General features: G+C 42.3%; 1 long non-coding RNA gene across 1 annotated transcript in view; it reads left to right on the plus strand.

Annotated features, from left to right (window-relative positions):
• LOC138930937 (uncharacterized) overlaps positions 1–25,450 on the plus strand; it is a 41,531-nt gene that overhangs the window by 3,936 nt on the left and 12,145 nt on the right. The window lies entirely within an intron of this gene.

Raw genomic sequence — 25,450 nt, forward strand, 5'->3', positions numbered from 1 at the left:
GCTATTGCCTGGGAGGGAGCCTGAGGTACTGGAAATATTCCATATCTTGATGTGGGTGGTGAGTACATGGATATGCACATATGTAAAAGGTCATTAAGGTGCATACTTAAGATTCATGCACATTCTATATATGTCATACATTTAAAAAATAAAAAAGCAAGTTTCATGAGAGCAAGGACATTTTGTGACTTGTGTACTACCGTCTGACACACAGGATGCTATCAATAAGCACTCCTTACTTACTGAGCAAGTGAATAGATGTGGATTTGCATTTAAAAATGCTAACCCCCAAATTAAGTAGAGTTTTACTGTCTATTCCATGTGAGATATATATATATAGGAGAGGAATCAAAGTTAAGTCAGCTTAACGAAAAATACACAACTACATAAAATGGCTGCCTGTGATAAATGCTAGAGAAACAGATGCCAAACAAAGTGGTAGCAGAGCGAAAAAGAGAGAGTCATTTCAATTGCAGCTTTGGGGGAAGTGAGATTTGATCTGGCCCTGAAAGTATTTCTGCAGGTAGGGCTGGGTGGGAAAGGAGACAAAGAAGCGGGTGGGTGGTGAGTGGCAGGGAACAAAGAGTCTGGGACAGGAAGCCCAGGGCACATTCGGGAAATGGAGAGAGTGGCTGAAGACAGGGGTGGAAAGTCTTGGGGGAGGGAAAGATGAGCATTTGTCAGAGCAGGTTGGGGACAGCTCTGTAAGGGCCTGGACTACTTTGCAAGGAGTTTGGCATTCACTCCACCCAGAGGGATGAAGTTTCAAAGGCCTTAAAGCACTGGAATAACTTTGAAGTGAGAATTGTTATCCTCCCTAAGTTAATATTAAAAAATATGTTCACTTACAGAAAAATCTGAAAAGCCAGTCCAACATGAAAGACACAAACCAGATATAATCACTGCTATCACTTTAATATGTCAACTCTGAAATACTTTTTTACAAAATGAGATAGAATTCACACACTATAAAATTTACCATGTTACAGTGTACAATTCAGTGCATTTAAGGATATTCACAAGGTTGTGTAAACATCATCACTAATTCCAGAACATTTTTATCACTCCCCCCAACCCACAAAGAAACTTCCATACTCATGAGCAATCACTCCCCATTTCTCCTCCCCAACCCCTAGCAACCACTAATCTACCTTCTGTCTCTATGGATTTTCCCAGAGAGATTTTTTTGTGTGTGTGTATACATGTGTGAAACACATACTACCTACATATATACTTCTCCCCCAGCTACACAGAGGGATTTGTACACACTGTGAAGTAAGCTGTGTTGATTCTTGAACATACATATATCTTGATTCTTGACCATATCAGATTGGCTTGTGAAAAATCAGCCTGGGTGGCAGGGCAATGATGGATTGGAAAAAGAGGTTGGGGGCAGTGACATGGCTTAGCAATGTCTGTAGTGAGAGGTGCAAGAAGATATGTGGGTAGAAATGAGGCACAGCAGTTGCATGAATGTTGGGGTGCACTTCTGAGACTCCCACTTCAGGACTTGGGCACATATCAGCCCAGCAGCAGGAAGTGCTGGTGCTGATGGATCTCAGTCAAGTCTCCTTTGGGGCCTTGCACTCACCCGAGGAGAGCTCCCTGCCCCAAATCACACTTGTTCTTTATGACAGCCTACATCCAATGATTAATCTATGGGGTGTGTGTGTGTGTGTGTGGAGGGGTGATTTATACGGGCCATCCTGGCTCTCAAGCTTCCTAAAAGCTGAGGCTTTTATTATGACTGTATTTCAGCCCAAGTCCTCCCTCTCCCCAATTCTGCTAACCTTGCTCCTCCCCAGGTGTTGTTCCTAATAAACTTCCTGCATTGGTAGCTCTTCCTCAGTGTCCATTTTCCAGGGAACCACGAGCATGGCAAACGCTGGGTTGGCCAAAAGTTCATTCGGGTTTTTTCAGTGAGATGTTACGGAAAAACTCGAACAAACTTTTTGGTCAGCCCAACATTTAGTCTAGAATCGGAGCTGGCATATGTAGATGTCTCTGTGGAGTGATCCACTGGCTAGAGCTTGGTGACTGACTAGAGACATTGGGTGGGAAGGGTGGAAGGGGTAAAGAGAAGGAGCAACACACGCACATATTCATAGTTAATACATTAAATATATATACACATATTATATATATATGTAAATGCATAATACATTCTTAGGAACTTAAACTCTACTTTGTACAAGAAACAGCTTTGGAAGCTGAAGGTGCAAATCCGGTTCCCTTTTTTTTTTTTTGGCCACGCCGTGCAGATTGCAGAATCTTAGCAAGATCAACGGTCCCAGGTCCCAGCAGAGGAAGCATTGAGTCCTAACCTCTATACCAGCAGGGAACTGATTATTTTGCTCAATTAACCCACAGTGTGTTGGGGTAGACAGAGAATAAACAACTAATTCTAATACAACCTGTCGCACACCCTGGTAAATGATAGGGAAACGTGATGAAGAAATATTAAAAGAGTAAAGACGCTGCTAATGTTTTAAGCTGAGGTATCTTGAAAGACGGTAAAGCCATCATGTGACATGGAGAATGCAGATGAAAGATGTTGTAACTAGAAAATAAATATCAAGTACGTATGTCCTCCAAAGAGTTTGAAATATGGCTTTGGAACTCCTGAGAGAGGTCATGAATAGAAATACATATTTAGGTGGTATGTATTGGATTGCCCAAAAAGTTCCTTCAGGTTTTTCCATATGATCCTACAGAGAAACCCAAACAAACTTTTTGGCCCACCCAACATAGAGAGATGATGATTATATGCTTTGGGAGTAGAGAGATTGTTAAGGCAGATCATGTAAAATGCAAGCTTGAGAAAGATCCACAGCAGAGCTGAACTCTGGCTGCTGCTCCCTGTGTCAACACCCATGGCAGCCATAGTTAATTGAACATAGAACCTCTAAATACTTTGCAACATGTGGCTTCGGAGAGCCACTGCCAACAAATTCACTTACCATTTCTGGTTTCTTTTCAAAATCTAGGTGTGGTGATCAGGAACAATTGTGGGAATCAGCTGCTTTGGTTATCAGGGCCAGAGAAGCACCCACGAAAGCAGGGGAAGTACTAGAAGAGTGGGGAGGGGTGGTCCCAGAAGGAAGAAGAGTGTTTCAAGAAGGAAATAAAAAGATTTATCAAATGACTAAGCTGAGGACTTGAGGAGGCAATGAGATTTGAAGGGATAGGCCAGTGGTGACCACGGAAAGTAGTCTCACTAGTGGTTCGCTAGAGAAGTGATGAAGGAAGGTGGAGAAGAGACTGGGAGATAGCCCCAGATGCTTACCTATAAATGGGCAGCCTTGATCCCCCCTGGAGAGCTCATTAAAGATGCATTTCTAGGACTCACCCCAGAGCCATAGCCTCAGGGCGTATTCTGGCCTCCCAGGAGCTCTTCTATCAGAATGATCTGAGTGGCAAAGAGAGCTCAGAAGCTACGGGTGGGTGCTCCCTGTAGCAGATGCTGTTGATGTCCCTTTCACATGCCTTCAGCACTCACCGTTCAGTACACACTGCTGGCGTCATGTGTGAGCACATGTACTCTCTGCCTGAGGACTTTCTCTGGCAACTGGAGCATGCTGGCCTGCTTGCCAGAAATGCCAGAGAGTTAATTTCCTAGGGAGCAGCCTTCAACCAAGAAGGACAGAAGCTGGTGGATAAACAGCTCAACGGGCTCACTACTCAGCTGGAATAACTTGGGGCTAATTTTATGTGGTCTCGCAGTAGTCCCCAGTAGGTCTGAGCTGGAGGTGACCAGAATACATTCATCACCATAATCTGTACTGGCTTCTGCCTCACTTCCTACTCTCCTTTTTGGGTCCCAAGATCACCTCTTACCTAAATGATCAGTACCTGTATCCTGATCTCAGAGTTGATCTTAGTGGGACCCCAAACTCACCATCTCATTTCATTTTCCTGGGCACATAGGACAACGACATATTCCAGTGGCTCTTGCAGTCTGCTTGAGCCCAGGTGACTAGGCTCTGACACATGGGCCAAAGTGATATACATCACTTCAAGGCCTGGCCACAAAATTTCTGGTGTGTTCATCCCTCTCAATCTTTCCTCTCCACGGTGACTCCAGAGGCCACGTTTTAAGACAGCAGTATCACAAGATAGAAGTTGCCTGGATTCCTGAGTCACCGACTGGAGGGCACCTACTGACGAGAGCTGTCCCACTTGTACCAGCTTGTGACACAAATGAATGAGAATAACTACTACATTAATTACTGATATTTTTTTTTCTTTTATTACAGCAGGTAGCATCAGCTATCCTGATTAATGTTCCTGCTCTCACTCAATTCTCAAAAATGACTGCTCTCCATCCTTTAAAAATGTTGGGGATTTTCCTGTGGTCCAGTGGTTAAGACTTCAGGCTTCCAATGCAGGGGGTGTGGGTTCAATCCCTGGTCAGGGAAAGAAGGTCCCACATGCTGTGTGGCACAGCCCCCCAAAATATTTCCCCCCATTCCCTCAAAAGGGCTAATAACATAGCTGAAAATGGCCACATGTTAAAACCATGACATGATTATCTACTGAAGTACACTCAACTGTGAACAAGAAGTACTGAATTAGCTACCCAAAGACAGTTCTGTTTGCAAATGGATTTCTTTTTTTTTTTTTAATTTATCTATTTTAATTGGAGGCTAATTACTTTACAATATTGTAGTGGGTTTTGCCATACATTGACATGAATCAGCCATGGGTGTACATGTGTTCCCCATCCTGAACCCCCCTCCCACCTCCCTCCCCATCCCATCCCTCTAGGTCATCCCAGTGCACCAGCCCTGAGCACCCTGCCTCATGCATTGAACCTGGGCTGGCGATCTGTTTCACATATGATAATATACATGTTTCAATGCTATCCTCTCAAATCATCCCATCCTCGCCTTCACCCACAGAGTCCAAAAGACTGTTCTATATTGCTGTCTCGCATATAGGGTTATCGTTACCATCTTTCTAAATTCCATATATATGCATCAGTATACTGTATTGGTGTTTTTCTTTGACTTACTTCACTCTATAATAGGCTCCAGTTTCATCCACCTCATTAGAACTGATTCAAATGTATTCTTTTTAATGGCCGAGTAATACTCCATTGTGTTCCAATTCCATTGTGTTCCAATTCCACTGTGTTCCATTCCATTCCACTTTTCTCCATACTGGCTATACTAGTTTGCATTCCCACCAACAGTGTAAGAGGGTTCCCTTTTCTCCACACCCTCTCCAGCATTTATTGTTTGTAGACTTTTTGATAGCAGCCATTCTGACTGATGTGAGATGGTACCTCATTGTGGTTTTGATTTGCATTTCTCTGATAATGAGTGATGTTGAGCATCTTTTCATGTGTTTGTTAGCCATCTGTATGTCTTCTTGGGAGAAATGTCTGTTTAGTTCTTTGGCCCATTTTTTGATTGGGTCGTTTATTTTTCTGGAATTGAGCTACAGGAGTTGCTTGTATATTTTTGAGATTAATTCTTTGTCAGTTGCTTTGTTTGCTATTATTTTCTCCCATTCTGAAGGCTGTCTTTTCACCTTGCTTATAGTTTCCTTCATTGTGCAAAAGCTTTGAAGTTTAATTAGGTTCCATTTGTTTATTTTTGCTTTCATTTCCATTACTCTGGGAGGTGGGTCATAGAGGATCCTGTTGTGATTTTATGTCAGGAAGTGTTTTGCCTATGTTTTCCTCTAGGAGTTTTATAGAACATCTGGTAAGATCTATAAAAGAGATGTTCTTGAAGTATCTGAGCCTTCTCATTGTCTTCACATGATAATGAGCACAGCCCACTCCCAGCTTTATCTGTATTGCCCGCAAGAAAGATGGGTCAGCCACTTCTAAGAGATTGCTGACTTCTGGCCTCTGGAATAAAGCCCAAACTCCTGAACCTGGCATTTCCAGGCATCTCTGGTTGTTTCCAACTTACCCTTCTACCCTGATCTTTGCCCTGCTCCCTCATGAAACCTCTCGAATCATACTTCTGCCAGACCATGATCTCCCAGCTCCACACCTCAGCTCCACTCTACTCTCCACATACAGTGTCGTTTCCTCCCTTCTGCTCCTTTCTGGATTCAGTCCCACTCACAGGCCTGACTCCAATTCTGTCTCCTCTCTAAGGCTCTGAAATCCCATTTTGCCTTCCATTTTGTTGCCATGACTCAGTTGGATTTCAGTATTTGCTGCTTATTATTATTATTTCCTTTTTTTATGTGTTTATGTCCTCTCTTCTGATCTAGAAATGAATTATTTAAAGAAAATATTGTGCCTATTTTTCTTCTGAACCCCTATGGTTTTTAATACATAGTCAGGGACATGAATACTGAAGATAGAGGTAGAGCAAATTGAACTTCTTAAAGATCACAAATGCAAAGTCTTTTTCACACATGATTTTTAATAAATTATTTGGAAATAATTCTAAATTAACAGAAAAGCTACATGAATAAAAATAGTATAAATAAAACCTGTAAATGCCTTACCAGATTCACTTATTCACTTACTGTAAATATCTTATTTCATTTCCTTTGTATTTCAATATCTCTATCATTTATCTATCTATCATATTATCTACACACACACACTCAGAATGTTCTTCCTGAATCATTTGAGGATAAATTATATACATCGTGAAGCCTTACCCTTAAATACTTCAGGGTGTATTTCCTAAGAGTAGGCTAATCTTAGCCAATGGGAGTTCAATGTATGATGCAGGTGACAATCTAGAGGGGTGGGGTGGGGAGGGTGGTGGGAGGGGAGTTCAAGAGGGAGGGGACATATGTATACCTAATGCCAATGTTTGGCAAAAACCATCACAATATTGAAAGTAATTATCTTCTAATTAAAAATATATATATATAAAAAATAGGCTAATCTCTTCCCTAATCATAAGAGAGTGATCAATTTCCATCAATTTAATACCTATATAACACATTTGTATCAATAATGTGTTCCCATTCCAATTTGCTCAAGTGACCTAATAATGTTTTTACGGCATGTTTTCCCTCCAATACTGGATCCAGTGTAGGGTCAAGATAGAGCACCTAGTTGTGTTTCTTTCACCTCCTTTAAGGTGGAACACTTCCACATCTTTTATGACATGGTTAGTTTTCAAGTTAACACACCTCTCCCCTTTAAAGAATGTCAGAATTAAAAAAAAAAACCCCTCCTAGGTTGGCAGACTATTTTATATACATATGGATGGATGTGAATTTTCTGAGTAATATCATAATCACTCCCAGTGTAAGACTCCAAATTTGAATCTCCTTTCATTCTCATTCTGAACTTAACATCAATGGCAACATTTTTAATGCTGCTATACAGGAACCTTGACCTTATTTTATTTACAATGCCTTTCTCCTTATTTAGAGTGGAAGAGGAAATCACAAATCTCCTTCTCCTGCAGCTTCTGCTGGGCTGCAGGCTGCATGGGAGGAAAAGTCAATATAGGAAGTGAGAGAGTAAACTGAGAAGTTGAAATCAAAGTGGTAGGCCACTAAGTCTTGGCTGTGGTGTATCTCATCTCTGAAGTCAAAGTATTTTTACAGACAGCATTCAGCCATCATTAAATAAAATCCCTATGCTGTAGAAAGGGAAGGCATTAGTAATTTCCGTTGTCTATGAGTGGAAACAGAGACACTGACAGGCGTAATGGCTTTTATACTTTGAGTCTGAGAGGCAATGAGGAATCATGGAAAGAGGGCTGATAAAGGAGAGAATCTGTTCAGAAGATTTGAATCTATTTATTACCATCACTGCCAAGTAGTTATATAGCTCAGCAAGTCATATCCTCTCTAAGTCCCGATATCATTATCTGTAAAATGAAGGTTTGGAATGAAAGTCAGTGATGATGAATTCCAGCACACATTCAGTGCATGTCTATGGAGTGCCTACCATGTTTTGGGCACTGGGCTAGAATGAATAGGGGCGTCGTCTCTGTTCTCAAGGATCCGCTAGCATGACGGTAGGGGGGCATGCTGGCAAAGAATTGTTAGAAGGGCCACAACAGGGGCAAGCTCAAGGTACAGGAGCATCACAGAGGAGACAGTAAGCAACTTCCCTGGGGCAGTCGCATGCCTCTTAGAGGAAGTATGTGACAACGGCTGCTGAACTGAGCCTTGCACATGGAGACAGGGTGTTCCAGGCAGAAGGTGCATGGCTGTTTGTGGATTGCATGCACCTCGGATTTGAATACAATGTGCTTGAGGTTAAGTGAGGGTGGTGAGGCTGCAACAGTAGCCAGGTATGGCCAGATCTATGGGGGCTGCTTTGCCAGGTCAAGAAGAGTTTGAGGGGTAGGGTGGGCCTTGAGGCCAAGAGATCTACTGCAGAAGATAAAGGGTTGAGAGGCACAGGAGAGATGAAGCAGCAGAGTGGTCAGAGACAGGTTTAGGAGAAAGGATTGAGAAGGCACACCAGTTGAGGGTTGGGTGGGGGAAGAGGAAGGGCTGTTACAGGACTTCCACATTTTGGATTTGTGCAGTGGACTGGACGGTGGTGCTACTAGCTGTAGGTGGAAGCCCCCAAGGAGGAGCAGGTTTGGGAGATGTACAAGCTCAGTTTAGGATGTGTTGGCCTGGAGATGTGTGTGGGCCACTCAAGGGGAGATGGCCAGCAGGCTGTTGTTTAAATGGACCTGGAGCTCAGGAGAAGTCTGGGCTGGAGACAGATCTGATGGTTAACATGTCACAGGAGTGAGGGATGTCACTTAGGGAGGGTGTAGCTTGAGGAAAGGACCGTGCCTGAGAGGGAAGGACAGGAGTTCTGTTGTCTTATTAAGTCTGGATTCACACTGCTGAGATGTATGGTACTGGGCAAGTAACTTTGAACCTGTTTCTTCATTTTTAACAACAAGCCCAACTTGGAGACGTATGAGAGTTTGAGATTAAAAAAAAATCCAATCAATGGAACTTAAAAGAAGAGTAGGAAGGGCAGCCCAGGAAATACCATTAAACTGATATTTAACAGACATAAGATGGCTCCTGACTGTAAGTTTCAGGAGGAGCCATTTGCTGAGTTGCCCACACCCTTGCTGTCTTTGTTGCCACATTAGTTTGTTACTAGTTGCTTAATTTCTTTGAGCTCTGGCTTCCTCTTCTTCAAAACAGAGACGAAAACCACTCTTCTAGTTATCTCAGAGAATTCTTTTGAAAAGCAAGTGAGATAGGGTTTGTGTGAACACTGGAAACTCAGACATAAATGTTAATTATTATAAAAATGAAAGGAATAAAGAGATGTGACCAAATCCTCAGCATATTTTGTGCTGTTACCACCACGGAGTATCTGTCAATATCAGTACTGAGGCATGTTCCAACTAGTCAGTGTCAGAACTGGAATAAAACCCAGGGTCTTGGCCATGGTTATGCTAATCCCCATATGAGGCTATCTGACTGACCCAGGATTTACCTGGGATTATCTTCCATGTGTCAGGAAGATCCCCTGGAGAAGTAAATGGCACCCCACTCCAGTACTCTTGCCTGGAAAATCCCATGGACGGAGGAGCCTGGTAGGCTTCAGTCTATAGGGTCACAAAGAGTCGGACACTATTGAGTGACTTCACTGATGGACCAGAAAGAAATAGAATTTGGACTGCAGACTTTGTGAGCCCACCACAGGTCCTCCGAAAATGTCAAATTTCCATTTCCAGGTGGGGAAGGAGTACTCCCTCCACATAAATGGGAGCAGTACTGTAACAACACAGCAAGATGCCAGCACCCAGAAAGCTCTCAATAGACGTGAGCTCACTGGGCAGGCCAGATGCAGTATTCACAATGGAAGAAGTCAGCAGTATTCACCGGGTGAGGTACTCTCATGTCCCACCTAGTCCACAATTACAGAGGGACTAGGCCAGGTTCTGGTTGGTGGGCAAGGACGGGTGGGATTGACCTGAGCTTAACTCAAGGAGGCTTTCACTTCCACTTTCTCCTAAAAGAAGTGGGAAAAAAAACAAAAACATGCAAACGGGAGAGATGAGGATGCAATGAGGCTGACGCAGCTCCTCATCTCCTCTCTTGCTTTTCTTAGTGATCTTGGCAGTCTGAAGACAGTGAGACATTTCCTAAGTCAGAGGAACCCAAAGCTGTGGGCCCACTGCCTTTTAAGCTCCATCCATGTCACCATCTAGAAACAGCCTGTATAATAATGTCAGGCAGTAGTCCAGCAAGCCCCTCGCTCAGGCCTGCATTCTTGCTGGAACATCACAGAGGCCTCAGATCCGTGCCTACAGTGTGGGTCCTAGGAGTTTCCCATTTATGGTTACTTACAAGTTTTCTGTAAGCAGGCCTGGCCATGGCCTAGAGCACAGATCTAAACCCTCTGTCTTCTTTCTCTTCCACTCTTTCCCTTCCTCCCTTCCTTCCTTCTCACCTTCTTTCTCTCTTTTTAAAAAATACTTTGATTTTTAGAACAGTTTTATATTTACAGAAAAATAGATCAGATCCTACAGGGAGGTCCCACATTCCTCACCTCTCCTACTACCTCACATACAGTTTCCTCCCAAACTAACAAGATACATGTGTTACAATTCATGAACTCAAACTGATACATTATTACCAGAAAGCCCATAGTCTATTCAGATGTCCTTAGTTTTTCTCTCATGTCCTTTTCTCAGGCTCTCATCCAGGATACCATATCATGTCTAGTTGTCATGTCTCTTAAGGTTCCTTTTGGCTGTGACAATTTCTCAGAGTTTCCTAGTTTTTGATGGCCCTGACAGTTTTGAGGGAGGCTGGTCAGGTACTATTCAGCATGCTCCACTATTGAGATTTGTCTGATTTTTTTCTCCTGGTTGAACTGGGGTGATGGGTTTGGAGGAGTAAGATCATGAAGGTAAAGTGTTGTTTTCATCACATCATATCATGGGTTCAGTTCAGTTCAGTTCAGTCGCTCAGTCGTGCCTGACTCTTTGCAACCCCATGAACTGCAGCACGCCAGGCCTCCCTGTCCATCACCAGCTCCCGGAATTCACTCAAACTCATGTCCATTGAGTCGGTGATGACATTCAGCCATCTCATCCTCTATTGTCTGCATCTCCTCCTGCCCCCAATCCCTCCCAGCATCAGAGTCTTTTCCCATGAATCAACTCTTTGCATCAGGTGGCCAAAGTATTGGAGTTTCAGCTTCAACATCAATCCTTCCAATTAACATTCAGGACTGATTTCCTTTAGGATGGACTGGTTGGATCTCCTTGCAGTCCAAGGGACTCTCAAGAGTCTTCTCCAACACCACAGTTCAAAAGCATCAATTCTTCAGTGTTCAGCTTTTTTCACAGTCCAACTCTCACATCCATACATGATCACTGGAAAAACCATAGCCTTGACTAGACAGACCTTTGTTGGCAAAGTAATATCTCTGCTTTTGAAAATGCTGTCTAGGTTGGTCATAACTTTCCTTCAAAGGAGTAAGCCTCTTTTAATTTCATGGCTGCAGTCACCATCTGCAGTGATTTTGGAGCCCCCACAAATGAAGTCTGACACTGTTTCCACTGTTTTCCCATCTATTACCCATGAAGTGATGCAACCAAATGCCATGATCTTCGTTTTCTGAATGTTGAGCTTTAAGCCAACTTTTTCACTCTCCTCTTTCACTTTCATCAAGAGGCTTTTTAGCTCCTCTTCACTTTCTGCCATAAGGGTGGTGTCATCTGCATATCTGAGGTTATTGATATTTCTCCTGGCAATCTTGATTCCAGCTTGTGTTTCTTCCAGCCCAGCATTTCTCATGATGTACTCTGCATATAAGTTAAATAAGCAGGGTGACAATATACAGCTTTGATGTACTCCTTTTCTTATTTGGAACCAGTCTGTTGTTCCATGTCCAGTTCTAACTGTTGCTTCCTGGCCTGCATATAGGTTTCTCAAGAGGCAGATCAGGTGGTCTGGTATTCCCATCTCTTTCAGAATTTTTCACAGTTTATTGTGATCCACACAGTCAAAGGCTCTGGCATAGTCAATAAAGCGGAAGTAGATGTTTTTCTGGAACTCTCTTGCTTTGTTGATGATCTTAAAGATGGCTTAAAGCTCTACATTCAGAAAACTAAGATCATGGCATTTGGTTGCATCACTTCATGGCAAATAGATGGGGAAAGAGTGGAAACAGGGTCAGACTTCATTTTTGGGGGTTCCAAAATCACTGCAGATGGTGATTGCAGCCATGAAATTAAAAGACGCTTACTCCTTTGAAGAAAAGTTATGACCAACCTAGACAACATATTAAAAAGCAGAGACATTACTTTGTCAACAAAGGTCTGTCTAGTCAAGGCTATGGTTTTTCCAGTAGTCATGTATGGATGTGAGAATTGGACTGTGAAGACAGCTAAGCACTGAAGAAATGATGCTTTTGAACTGTGGTGTTGGAGAAGACTCTTGAGAGTCCCTTGGACTGCAAGGAGATCCAACCAGTCCATTCTAAAGGAGATCGGTCCTGGTGTTCTTTGGAAGGAATGATGCTATAGCTGAAACTCCAATACTTTGGCCACCTGATGCAAAGAGTTGACTCATGGGAAAAGACTCTGATGCTGGGAGGGATTGAGGGCAGGAGGAGAAGGGGACGAAAGAGGATGAGATGGCTGGATGGCATCACCGACTTGATGGACATGAGTTTGAGTAAATTCCGGGAGCTGGTGATGGACAGGGAGACCTGGTGTGCTGTAGTTCATGGGGTTTCAGAGTCGAACACGACTGAGTGACTGAACTGAACTGACTACTTTCTTTATTTTGTTAGTCCAAATGTTCCTACTTTGACTACTGAGAAGTCTTTCAGTTGGCTCTTGTATTTTCTTTCTTCCTTTCTTCCCCCCTCCCTCCTTTCCTCCTCTTCCTTTCTTTCAGCACTTCCTTATTTTCTGGAATTACAAGTATCTTTTGAAAAATAATCATTACTCGTTTTTTTACTCAACCAAAATACAGCGTGAGCTTACTGGATACTAGGTAGAGAAGATTCGGGAATGAACAGGGCTTGGATTAGCTCAAGATGGCAGAGTAGAGGACATGAGCTCACTTCCTTCTTACAAAAGTATCAAAATCACAACTAACTGCTGAACAACCATTGACAAAAAATGCTGGAACCTACCAAGAATGAATAGGGCTTAGCTCTGCCTTCAAGGAACCGTCAATGGGGGTGCAGCAGGGGGGAGAGACAGACGGGGAAAGAGACAAAGACGTCAGAACACGATCAGTGCTTTGGCAGAGGGTGGAAGTTCAGAATGTCGGTCTCAGTTACCTGAATTCACTTCCCTGCCTTTCCTGAGTGTTTTCATAGGAGAACCTTCAGCTGCACTCTGGACTAGTTTCTCTGTCTTCCCTTGGTATCCATTCAATTGCCATGCTTTCATAGGTAGGGTAAAACTACAGAAAGAGCAAGACACCCACGACAGATAATCTAGATTGATGCTTAATATATATTCATAAGGTGGCTCCTGACTGTAGCAAAGAAAGACTAAGATATTGCTGCATTAGCCCTTTGCAGTTCCTGTGGGCATGGACTAGATTATGATTATGGAAAGTGAGTGAGACATGCAATAGCAGGTATTTGATTTAAGTCGCTCTCAACCTGTAGCTTTATGGGGGTCCCAGGAACCTGCTCTCTCAGATTCCAGCTTCACATTTCCAAAAGTCCGGCTCACGGCCATCCTTGGTTAATCGACATCTGAGCAGTAATTATTTTTAGATTGCCCACTATATGTTCTGCCACTCAGTGTTATGCGATCATGTAACGAAATCCATGCCCTAGTGCATTAACTAACCTTTTGAAAAACCCTTTCAACAGCATCTCCCCCTGCTGCCTCCCCCCACACAAAGAGCTGACAAAAAGCTCCTAGATTTGAGTGCTAAATGTTGAACCATTAAAAACGCTGGTGAAAGCTATGAAGTCATCAAATATTGACCTGAGAGAACATTTAGCACCATCTGATTTCTCCATCCTGACATCAACATGAAACGGACCTTACATGCCAATGAATCACTTTCCCTATTTAAGTTCACAGAGTTTGTCTAAAATAGCTCCCCTGGTACAAAATGGAAAGTCAGCCTAGGGATAATAATGGTGAGTGGTAGACTCAAGTTCTATGCTTTTGTTAGAAGAAAAGGAGGGCTTACTAAAACTGGATTTTTTTTTCTAGTGGGGAGGGATGACAGAGTAGAAGTATCTTTTTCTTTACAGGAGTCATTAGGAAATTAGAAATTCAATCTCACTTGTACTACTTGTATAAGTCGAGGAACTTGTTCAAAATGTAGATTCTAGTCCCACACACAGGCAGGTTGATTTAGCTGCTGTAGCAAATGACGGTGGGTCCCTGCCTATATTTCCTCAACCCTTACAATTTCAGAGCACTCAAACCCGATTGCCATTTCCTAGCACCTTCATCTTTTTACCAGAAGGCTATGATTTTGGAGGCCAGAAGTATCAGGTAATTCATACCAGCCAGATGCAGCTTCAATCAATGACTAAGGGAAGTTGGTGTTCAAACACCTTGACTCCTCTAAAAAGCAGAAGTAGAGTCATGGATGTGGAAGACAGGCTTATGGTTACCAGGGGATAAGTTGGGGGAGGGAAGATAAATTGGGAGACTGAGATTGACATATGCCCAGTACCATATATAGAATAGATAACTAATAAAACCCTGCTGCATAGCACACAGAGCTCTACTCAGTAGTCTGTAATGATCTATATGGACAAAGACTCTAAGTGGGTAGATACATGTATGTGTATAATTGATTTACTTTGCCATATACCTGAGGCTAATACAACATAATAAATCATCTATACTCCAATAAAATTGTTTTTAAAAAAGGGCCTGCTCAGGCTTGATCACATGAATGCTAGTGGTTCACTCTGAAGTTTCCTATCATATGTCCTTTATGTCCCCTGTTGGGCTGGGGACAGAGCAGTACGGATGAGCCCTGAGACAGCATGGCACACACATATGCTGCAGTGCAGGAACCCCGCACTTCCCCACACAAATGCCCATTTGAAGGGATTGGATACTGAGACTACTTTGAAGATGACATCATGAGCAAAAGTAGAACTTTGTTGGACTTCCTTGTACTTATTTTCTGGTTTAGAGTTGTTTTTGTTTGATATTATACGTCTTTTCAGAGTGTGGCACCTTTAATGGTCTTTCACTGGATGTGGAACACACCCATTAAAGAGCTCAGTGGGAGGCAACCACATACCCCCTGAGCTGCTCTTTGTTCTGAATCCGGTCCAGAGTGTCCTTTCCAGCCTGTAAGCTGGTTTCGGTTCCTACTATTCAAGTTCCCAGGAGAAGACCAGTTCATTTGACAAAGACCCTTCCCTGGCTAACCCCTCGCCAGGTCCCCCTCCTCAAAAGAGTTGCCCCTGTCCGTTGTGCCTCCAGATACTGGCTGGGATTAGGTTCCTCTTCCATCCCACTGAAATCAAGATGCTGTCACTCTTCTGAATCTTGCCCAGAGCCTTTTGCTCTTGGGCATCTGCCCACCAGATTATCAGATAACCTTGACTGATGGAGCCAGCAGGCCTTGGAACACTGTGATATAGATTACTGACCATGTTCCTTGGGCCTGGCTTTATGGACTACTCAGAATGTTTTGCCAAGCTCTACTGAACCCTGCTATGTGGCTCCAAAATTCCAGCATGCTTTGCAGTTGAGTCTCCATGGCTAACTGGACAAAAGCTTTAAAAAGTAACAGTTACAAATGTAAGCTCTACCAACAATATCCATCTGTTTTTTTCATTGGTGTTTCCCAAGCCTTTTGAACAGTGCCTGACACAGTAGGCATTCAGTTGAATTTTGTTGAATAGATGAATGATATGATGTTAACAAGGGAAAAAAGGAATATGGCATGTCACATAGGGAGCTTTTCAATTAGCTCAAATATGTATGTGTTATAAATGGAAGGGGGACTAGACATAACTTTCTAATGAAGAGTTTCAACTCAGTGGGGATAGAGACATGAAAGTGTTTTATTCGCTTTAATCTCTGTTTCCCACTGTGCTCTGTCTTATTACCCTTCCCGTTTTCTTAATAACATCTTGGGCAGATTCCATAACTTTCTGGTCACTTTTAATTATGAGAAGTCCAGTCCAGCTTAAAATTTCAATCTCAACTTTGATCTCAATCTCTCATTTCCTCTCCTTGCCCAAGCCTAAGTTTGAGCTGTGTTGAAATGGTCTGATCCAGCTCTAAAATATATCCTTCACATAATGCAAAATATATCTTTACTTATTGGGATGCTATTGTTACTCTCTCAGTTGTTGTGGCTTTGGGGGTGCACACCACCAGGCCTCTGCACCCTCTGTTGGCAGCTTTCCAAATGCTGACTTTCTTAGGGGGCACATGGTGAGTTCCTTAGGGCGGTGGTTCTCAGGGACCCTTTCTTTGGTCTGCGAGATCAGAACTATTTGCTTACTAACACTGAGATGTTATTTGTCTTTTTTTGCTGTGCTGGCATTTGCAATGATAGGGCAAAAGCAGTTGGGAATAAGATTGACTGTCCCTTCGCCCAAATCAAAGCAGTGACACTAAGCTCTACTAGTAGTCATGGTGTTCTTCATTGCTGTCACTCTTGATAACAAAACGAAACAGAATCCAGTTTCAATTAAGAATGTCCTTGATGAAGCAGTAAAAATCATTAATTGTGTTAAATACTGACCTTTGAGTACATGTCTTCTTTACTCTGTGTGATAAAATGGGAAGTGTGCAGAAAGCATTTTGGCTGTATACTGAGGCATGATGGTTATCTTGAGAAAAATTATGTGTATGGTGGGTTGAGTTGTGAACTGAACTAGACACTTATCTTCCTGGAAAATAATTTTGACTGGGAAAAACTCCTAACAGACAAGCTCTGGTTGTTAGACTCAGGTATTTGGCAGTTATTTTCCTGTAAACAATTGAAGGAAACCTGCCACTTCAAGAAAAATAACAGATACTGTTTGTTGTCGATGATAAAATTTTAGGTTTCAAGCAAAAATTAAAATTTTGTAAAACTTGTATCTACCATTTTGAGCATAAATGCTTTCTAGTTCTTAAATTTCCGGTGAGCTGATGGTGAGATCACTGGTAATATTAACAAATGTGAGTTTTTGAAATTAGATAATGAAATATGTAAACATTGGGAACATCTGCATGGTTCAGTGACCCAATGTATTCAAATTACCGATACATGATGTTACAAAATCATGTGTGGATCCATTCAAAGTTCTACATAGATGGATTTTAATGTAACAGAGTATGAAAAATTCATTGTTGTGGTTTCAGATTTCACATTCTAACTGATCTTTAAGAAAATATCCTATAGACTTTTAGTGTGATATCAAAGAAGAGTACTTATAATTACCTGAAAAGGTCATTAAAACATTCCTTTCTTTTCCAACTACCTATCTGCATGAGGTGACAGACTGAATGCAGATGCAGATGTGTGAGAATCCAGCTGTCTTCTAAGTCAGATTTGCAAAAATGTAAAGCAGTGCCATTCACTATTTTCTTTTCCCTTGGAAAATATAGGTATCTTTTCATAAAGATAGGTTCTTTATGATAACTTGTAATGGGTTTTAATGTATTTTTTAATGAAATGTTCAATAAATATTAAAATTTCTCAGTTTTAAGCTTGAATTCAGTCAATATCAATCATTATAAGGCACATAAAATTTCCTTGGGACCTCAATAATCTTTAAGGTTGCAAAAGGATCCCAAGACCAGAGTTTGAGAACTGGTGATTTAGGGCTTGGGTATTCCAAGTTAGTTCATGGACCAACAGAATCTGGATCACCTGGGATCTTGTTGGAAATGCAGAGTTCCATCCCAAACTCACTGCATGAGAACTGGCATTTAACATGCCCAAATGATCCATGGGGGTACATGTACTCTTTTAGAAGACCCTGGAGGGCCTCCCTAAGATATAGGTCTCTGATTGCGGAGGTCTGTCTCAGCCTCTTTTTCCTCCCTCTCCATCAGCTACCATCATTGGGTGCTTGCCCCAAGCCTTTCACTATTGAGGGTCCCTTGGTCTAGCAGGCAGCCCTCTTGAGTGGGATGAGGTACCATTGCTTAAGTCCAGATACCTTCTTCTTCAGTGTCTCCTTGGCCTTCAGGAAATGTACTCATTCTTGTCTTGCCAGCCTATGCCATTCAAGCACAGCCACTGCCAACCTTCTCCACCAGCTTTCTAGGGTGGGCTGTTCAGCATCCACCTTGATCCACCTGTTCTACCTCCAGGCTAGAAGCAGGCTCCAGTTTCCATGCTCACATAAATCTCCAAACTCCCAACATTCTCTCATCTTTAGGATGTGGAGCTACTTATTACTTCTCTGTCCTCAACTTTAGGTTCAAAGTCCCATCTGACATTCCCTGATTTATAAAAGAACAAACACAAGGCTGTAAAACTATTATCATGACTATTTCAACCCCAGATGAATCAAAGCTAACTCTTTTGGGGGTAGATTTTTCAATTTATCCTGGCTCACAAAGAATAAAATGGGATTAGCCTGACTGCTTGGGTCTGATGGGGTCGTGTCAGCGGGCGGTAGAGAGAATTCAGAAAGGTCAGAACATGTCTGGTTAAGGGGAATTGAAGGCAGAGATAAGTGAGAGGATCAGCAAAGAGCCACAGGCTGCTATAAATGGATTGATGTCTTCTGACACAGAAAAATGACAATCTGAGAGAAATCAGACAAATGCAGATGAAATTGCTGAGCTGTGGCTGGTCATTCTGAGGAATTGTAGGCAAGAGGAGAGCTCAAAGACTGGAAAAGGGGAAGATATCTGAATTTCTCCAGAGTTCCCACCTCAGACTGGAACCTGAGTTTGCTCAGAAGTCTAGAATGAATGATTAAATTGAGTGGCTTATGGGTCCTTAGGCAGGGAAGAGGGATTGGCCAGCAAACAACCCTGAGTCACTAACTCAAGCCTGAGTCACTAACTCAAGCTCCAATCATTAGTGCTCCGGCAGATTAGGGCTGTGTACCAGTGATGAGACTCCACGATCAGATTTTAGTCCTGTTTATCACAGTAATTTACAAAAACTCATTTCCTTGAGAATTATGAACTGGATGAAAAACAGCTGGGGATGGTGTGCCTGTGGAACTGATTGAACAACTCTACTCAGAGAGAGCTCATTCATGTTCAGTCAGAAGCGGATCTCCAGTAATAATAATAGCAATTATAATAATGATGATAGTAACAGTAGCTGTTGCTTACTGAGTTTTTACTCTGTGTTAGGCGGTGCTAAAAATGTTTTATTTGTATTAACCTATTGAGCCCTCACAATTACTCCGGGAGATGGGAGCTATTATTATGGCTGGGTGTACAGATGTGGAAAGTGAGGCTCAGAGCCATGAAATCATTTGTCTAAGGCCACACACTAAGTGATGGGCTGGCACACAAACTCAGAGGCTGGCCTCTCAGCAAGCAACCTCCATCGTGTTGACAATGTGTGTAGATGTTCGAAGATAGATTTCAGGAATAAAAATTCTGGCTTCAGGAAGTAATATTTTATTTTTTGTGCACTAGGTCGCTGTTTGGGGGCATATGATTTAAAAGGTACTGGGATATGAGTGGGGTGTGAGTGCCACCTAAGGCCCAACCCCTGGAACCTAATGCTCAGGCATTGTAATTGGTCCCTATCTGCTCAGCACAGGTCTTTCTCGCTTTCCTTGGGCAGAAATGCCAAGGTGGTGGGAAAAACCAGAGCTGCGGAGTCAGGACAAGTAGGTATGTATGAGGATGTAGTCAGTATTCTCCCAGGAGCTATCCTTTCTTAAAACTTATCTCTGATTGTGGCGTGAAATGCTATGACCTCTGTTTAAGATATGTGTCTGCAAATGGGTAGATTTGGGGGCCTCTTTCTGAGTATCCCTCTCCTCCCTGAATTTCCTCCAGAAAGGTCCCATCACATTGGTGCCTGTGTGGAAACTAGTTTTCCTCAGTCATTTATGTCAGAGCTTCTCAGACAGTAGTGTGCATGGGACTCTCCTGCAGATCTTGTCAAAATGCAAATTCGGATTCATTAGATCTGAGGAAGGGCCCCAAACTCTGCATTTCTAATGACCTCCCAGAGGATGCTGGTACCTCTGGTTGGTGGGTGGAGGAGAAAGTTTCCACATCACCCTTCAGAACCTGGAGCCTATCAGTAGGTCAAAAATGCTTAGTAACCTGTTAATTGACGTGGAAATGTCTCTTATTTAAGAACATTATGTGTTAGTTACCAGGTTGTAGAAAGCACTGTAAAATATAAGATGGATTGTGGGAAAGGAATTCAGAGTAAGACTTGACAGACCTTCTGACTTCAGTCATTGGAGGATTCAAAGATGACTGGGCTCATTTGGAAAATCAAGTATCACTGTTACATATATGGCCAACACAAGGCTTAATTCCCATGACCAAGATGGAAAGACAAGTGTGGTAGAGATTCACTGCTCACATAATGAGTCAGTGGTGAGGAAAACTTGGCCGACATCATTAGCTCATCTCAATCTAGTATATTTATTTTAAAAATCCATGTATAAGTGGGCTCGTGCTGAATAAACCCATGTATTCAAAGGTTAATTGTGTATTTATTATACAATCTATAGCTTCTCCCCCACCCCCATTACTATCTTTAAAAAGAGAGAACTTTTTTTGTCAAGGCAGTCCTTTCCTCTTTGTAGCACTGGAGGTTATGGAAAATATTAAGGCTTTTTAGCTAAAAATTTTTACAAGATCTAAATTTGGTTTTTCAGATTTTTTTCTTCAGAAAAGTTATAAATATTCTCATTTTCTACATCTTGCACAACTGTCTTCTTATTCCTTCTAAAATTAGCCATGCTCCCTTTCTACTGCCCTAGAGCAAAAAATATGGAATGGGCCATGTAAACATTCTAAAGCCTGGAGAAGCACACCGGAAATGAAGGCTTGCGCAGATTGACACAGGAGAAAAATGCAGATACACCCAGTGCAAGCCCATTCTCCGTTTCTACATTATTTTGAAAGTGAACCCATTTTTGGGAAAGGATCAGAGGGGGAATCTAGAATGCAAAAGCAAAGATTAAGTTAGAGGCTCTCTGGGGACTTCCGTGTTGGTCCAGTAGCTAAGATTCCCTGGTCCCAATGCAGGGGACCAGGGTTCAATCCTTGGTTGGGAACTAGATCCCACATGCTGCAACTAAGAGTTCACATGCTGCAAATAAGACCCGGTGCAGCCAAATAAATAAATGAACTTTTTTTTTTTTTTAAAAAGAAGCTCTCTCTTGTTTATTTTTAAACTTTTTTTTTCTTGGACATGATTTTTGAGTAGTGTGCCAAGATGATTATCGATATATGGCTTGGGTTTCATCACCCTCGCTGATTTGTGTTTCCTCTTAGTGGCCTTAATGAGCTTACTTATGGATATTAATTGTAACTTTAAGAAGACAGCAGCATGCACAAGCAGCAAAATGCTAGAGCAGGATACGATAATATTATACATCCTTGCCAAGCTCTGTTATTTAATATCCCTTTGCCTTATGAGATCAATTTCTGCTCTGGTGTAGAGATTTCTGTAAAAGGTCAGTTCTGATATTGGAAGGGAACATTTAATCAAAAATAGTATGTGAAAAGATAATGCAGAGATTATATCAAATAAGAACCTTTATTCCCTCTGACATAAACCAACCATTACCAAAAATATTGAAACGCAAATCTATTGTGTGCTATCATATTTAGAGGATTAATATTAGCTATAAATAGCTATTATGCAGAATATTATAATGCAAAACCATAGTGTTTATTTAGGGAATTAATATTATACAAGGAAAAAATAACTTGTTTTTTTATATTATCAAAGTTAGCAAATGCTCTTGTTTCATTCAAGGCAAAGCACCATTTAGTTTTTATTCACACTGTTGCTAAAATGTCACTGAATTTTTAAATATATCTTATTTAGGTTCAGCTGCATTATGTTTTCTTTTAGCAGAAAAGGAGACTCACAAGCACAGAAAACATTTCATTTTTAAATGCAAAATCCTCAAGTGTTGTTAATATAAAAAGCATGCCGAAATTATTTGTATATGTCCACTTTCCAACAATTTATTAAGAAACATGTATATTCTCCCCACCCGGTACTGGCCTCAGCTTCTGCTCCCTCTTAGTCTCCCATCAGTTTCCATCACTGGGTGCAGTATAATCAGAGCCTTGAAACTACAGTGGAGCCTTGAAACTACTACTTGAAGCTACTACAGAATCTTGCAATTAGGCCTGTGGAGGGACATGTGGGCGGGCCCAGAGGCTGCCGGTTCTACAAGTTGCACAGTGAAAATCAACTAAGGATAGGGTCTGGCATTAAGTGACCCCAGCACAATCCCAATGCCTGGAAGATTGTGCGCACTCAATCGTGTCCGACTGTTTGCTACCCCATGGGTTGTCACCCGTCAGGCTCCTGCAGATGCTGAATCAACCTTGATGGAATACCTCCACTGCTGCCTCCTGCCACTGGGAGTCCCAGATTTGGGCTGGAGGAGTGAATAGAGGCAGGCACTATGCCATACAAATGAGGACGCCCAGGGTAATTTACCTCAGGACTCCAAATATTGCACCTGGAATCATCTTCCCAGTTTACGCTGTGCTTTCACATCCATCATCTGATTTTAGATAATAGTATACTCCAAACTACCCTCCACAGAACCTTTGGGTTAATTTTTTTTTCTTAAATTGGCTGCACCTCTTGGCTTGTGGGATCTTAGTTCCTTGACAGTGAAATTGGACCACCACTGGACCACAGGGGAATCCCCATAACTTTTCTTAATTTGAATCTAAACTTAGCACTCTCTTGCTTGAAATCTTTGAGAGCTGACTGGCTGACCTCAGGATAAAATGTAAACTTTGCAGAGCATGCTCAGTTCTTCTGGTTATAATCTCTGCTCCCCCAGTGGTTGTCACCAGCTTTCTCTTCTCCTTCCTCCTTAGGAACCTCCTGTCAGTTCCACATCCACACATGCATTCTGTCTTCTGTTCCTGCTGTTCCCTCTAGAATATACCCTCATCAATTCGTGCCATACCATCCATCCATCCAGCTGAACACCAAGAATTGATGGGGCTATGGTATTGGAGGTGGAGGTATGAAGGAGAGGAGATGTGTTTAGAACACCTATACACAAGCTATGAGGAAGGCGTGGGAATGGTCAGACTTAGGACCAATCTGGAAGTTGGTAGTTAAAGCAGAAGTAGTTCCTTAAGGCCAAGGGAATTTTTTGAGCAGAACTCCTTCTTCATACCAAAGGCTGGAAATCCCAGCCAGGAAGGCAGGTTGGGATGAGGGGGCATGCATTTCCTAGTTTGGGTTCTCTCAGAAGCAGACTCTGAGACAGAATTTGAGTACAACTAATTTGTGTGGTAGGTGGTCCCAGGAACCACTGGTGTGGAAGTACTAAGTGAGACAGTGAAGGAAAAGAAGCCAGCAGAAGGAGTGTTACGGAGTGGCATACTAATCAAAGCACCTGAGAAACAAGATGAGTGCTGAAGAATTGATGCTTTTGAACTGTGGTGTTGGAGAAGACTCCTGAGAGTCCCTTGGACTGCAAAGAGTCCATCCAAAAGGAGAGCAGTCCTGGGTGTTCATTGGAAGGACTGATGCTGAAGCTGAAACTCCAATACTTTCGCCACCTGATGTGAAGAGCTGACTCATTTGAAAAGACCCTGATGCTGGGAAAGATTGAGGGCAGGAGGAGAAGGGGACAACAGAGGATGAGATGGTTGGATGGCATCACCGACTCAATGGACATGGGTTTGGGTGGACTCTGGGAGTTGGTGATGGACAGGGAGGCCTGGCGCATGCTGCGGTTCATGGGGTCGCAAAGAGTAGGACACGACTGAGCAACTGAACTGAATTGAACTGAACTGAGAAACAATGCGACAAAATGTAGAATATGCTTCCTATTCTACCAGTGAGGTAAAGGAGCTGAGAATTTATGTACGCACTTCCATCAGCCATGGGTGGAGGGCTGTTTCTGGGTGTGTGGCGGGGAGAAGGGCATTAGCTACCTACACAGAGGTAAGGCTCTGATTCCATCTGCTGCACACTACTCGTAAAGGGTGGTCAGAGATGAGACAGGTGGAAAGAAAGGGACGTCAGTCTCAAAGACAGCAGTCCCAAGAAAGTTCATGCAAATGATCAGGAGCCACAAGGGTGGTTCTTTATGAAAGATCACAGCCAAGGAATGAAGGGAATAACTGTCAGAGCCCTGGGTTAGGCAACAGGAACTTTGGCACTGAGTCCTTTATCATCTGCCATCTGGGAGCCCCTGGCCAATTTACTGGACCCCTGAATATCTCAGTTTCCTCACAAGTAAATCTGCCATACCTGCTTACAGACTATAGTGAGGAACAAGTGAAATAACTTATAGGAACCTCTCAGAAACCTGTGCAGTGTGCCATAAAATTGTCAAGAGGAAGGAGAAGGTGAGAAACAAATTATGAAGAAGTTTAATTCTAAAATGATTTTTTTTTTATTGCAACTAAGGCGCTTCAAAGAGATCTCTGAAGGCAAATCAAACTTGAACACTGAGTTACAAACGTCTCGCTTGGGTAGGGAGTATGTGGTCAGGAGGTAGACGTTGCTTCTGGCAGCAAGGAACTGACTGTAAGTACTGCCTCTGAGACCAGGAAGGGCCAATGCATATGACACTGACAGGTGACACCTGGAGGAAGGTGTTCAGGTGAAGTGGGAGATGAGGATTTCAGATTTTTAAAAGTGAGGACCTGAACCTTAAAAGGAGTGAATGTAATTCAAATACATACTTTTCACTTCAAGTCTTCAAACCAATTATCCTAATTAGACTTCTTAAACAAAGCATCAACTAGATATGAACTTTCTCCTGAAGTAAAGGTCAAACTTTTATTGTCAGAGGAGATACAAGGATAGAACTAACCAGTCACCACTCTACGTAAAATACAGATCTGCTGAAGCAATCCTTGCACTGGCTCTCGCTGAGAATAACTGTTACTGGTGCAGGTGTGAAGTGTCACAAAGAGAAGATAACAGGGTTGTCACAGCATCATGGGGATGACTGCCACTTTCACCAGGATGTCTAATGTCTCTTTCCTCAAGGGATCATGACAATGGTATTATTTCCAGTGAACACTATTTAATAGAAAGCATTTTGTGAAGGTTTCGCAAAATAGAAAGGCTTGGCTTGCTGGTGCAGCTGGTACACTGGGATTTTCCAAGTGTGGCGCAATAGTGCTGCAAAGAAAACCAGTGAATGAAGTAAGGAGGGAGAGTGGTGCCTGTGATAACAGAGAGGAGGCATGACCACAGTTTGATTAGAGTCAAGTAAGATCAAAATACCATCGTGGGTTTATCTGGGAAGTCCCTAATTCCGAGAATAGGAAGAATGTAACTAGTATTTTACCAATAATGTCTTTAAATAGAATTTCCCCCACTTTCTCAGATTCCTCTCCCATCTTATGGAAGAGACTTTTATCCCTCACTATCTATTTGCCCATTATTTTCCCATCATTTACTAGTTTCC

Source organism: Ovis canadensis, chromosome X, assembly GCF_042477335.2.
Source record: "Ovis canadensis isolate MfBH-ARS-UI-01 breed Bighorn chromosome X, ARS-UI_OviCan_v2, whole genome shotgun sequence".
NCBI classification, from domain to species: Eukaryota; Metazoa; Chordata; class Mammalia; order Artiodactyla; family Bovidae; genus Ovis; species Ovis canadensis.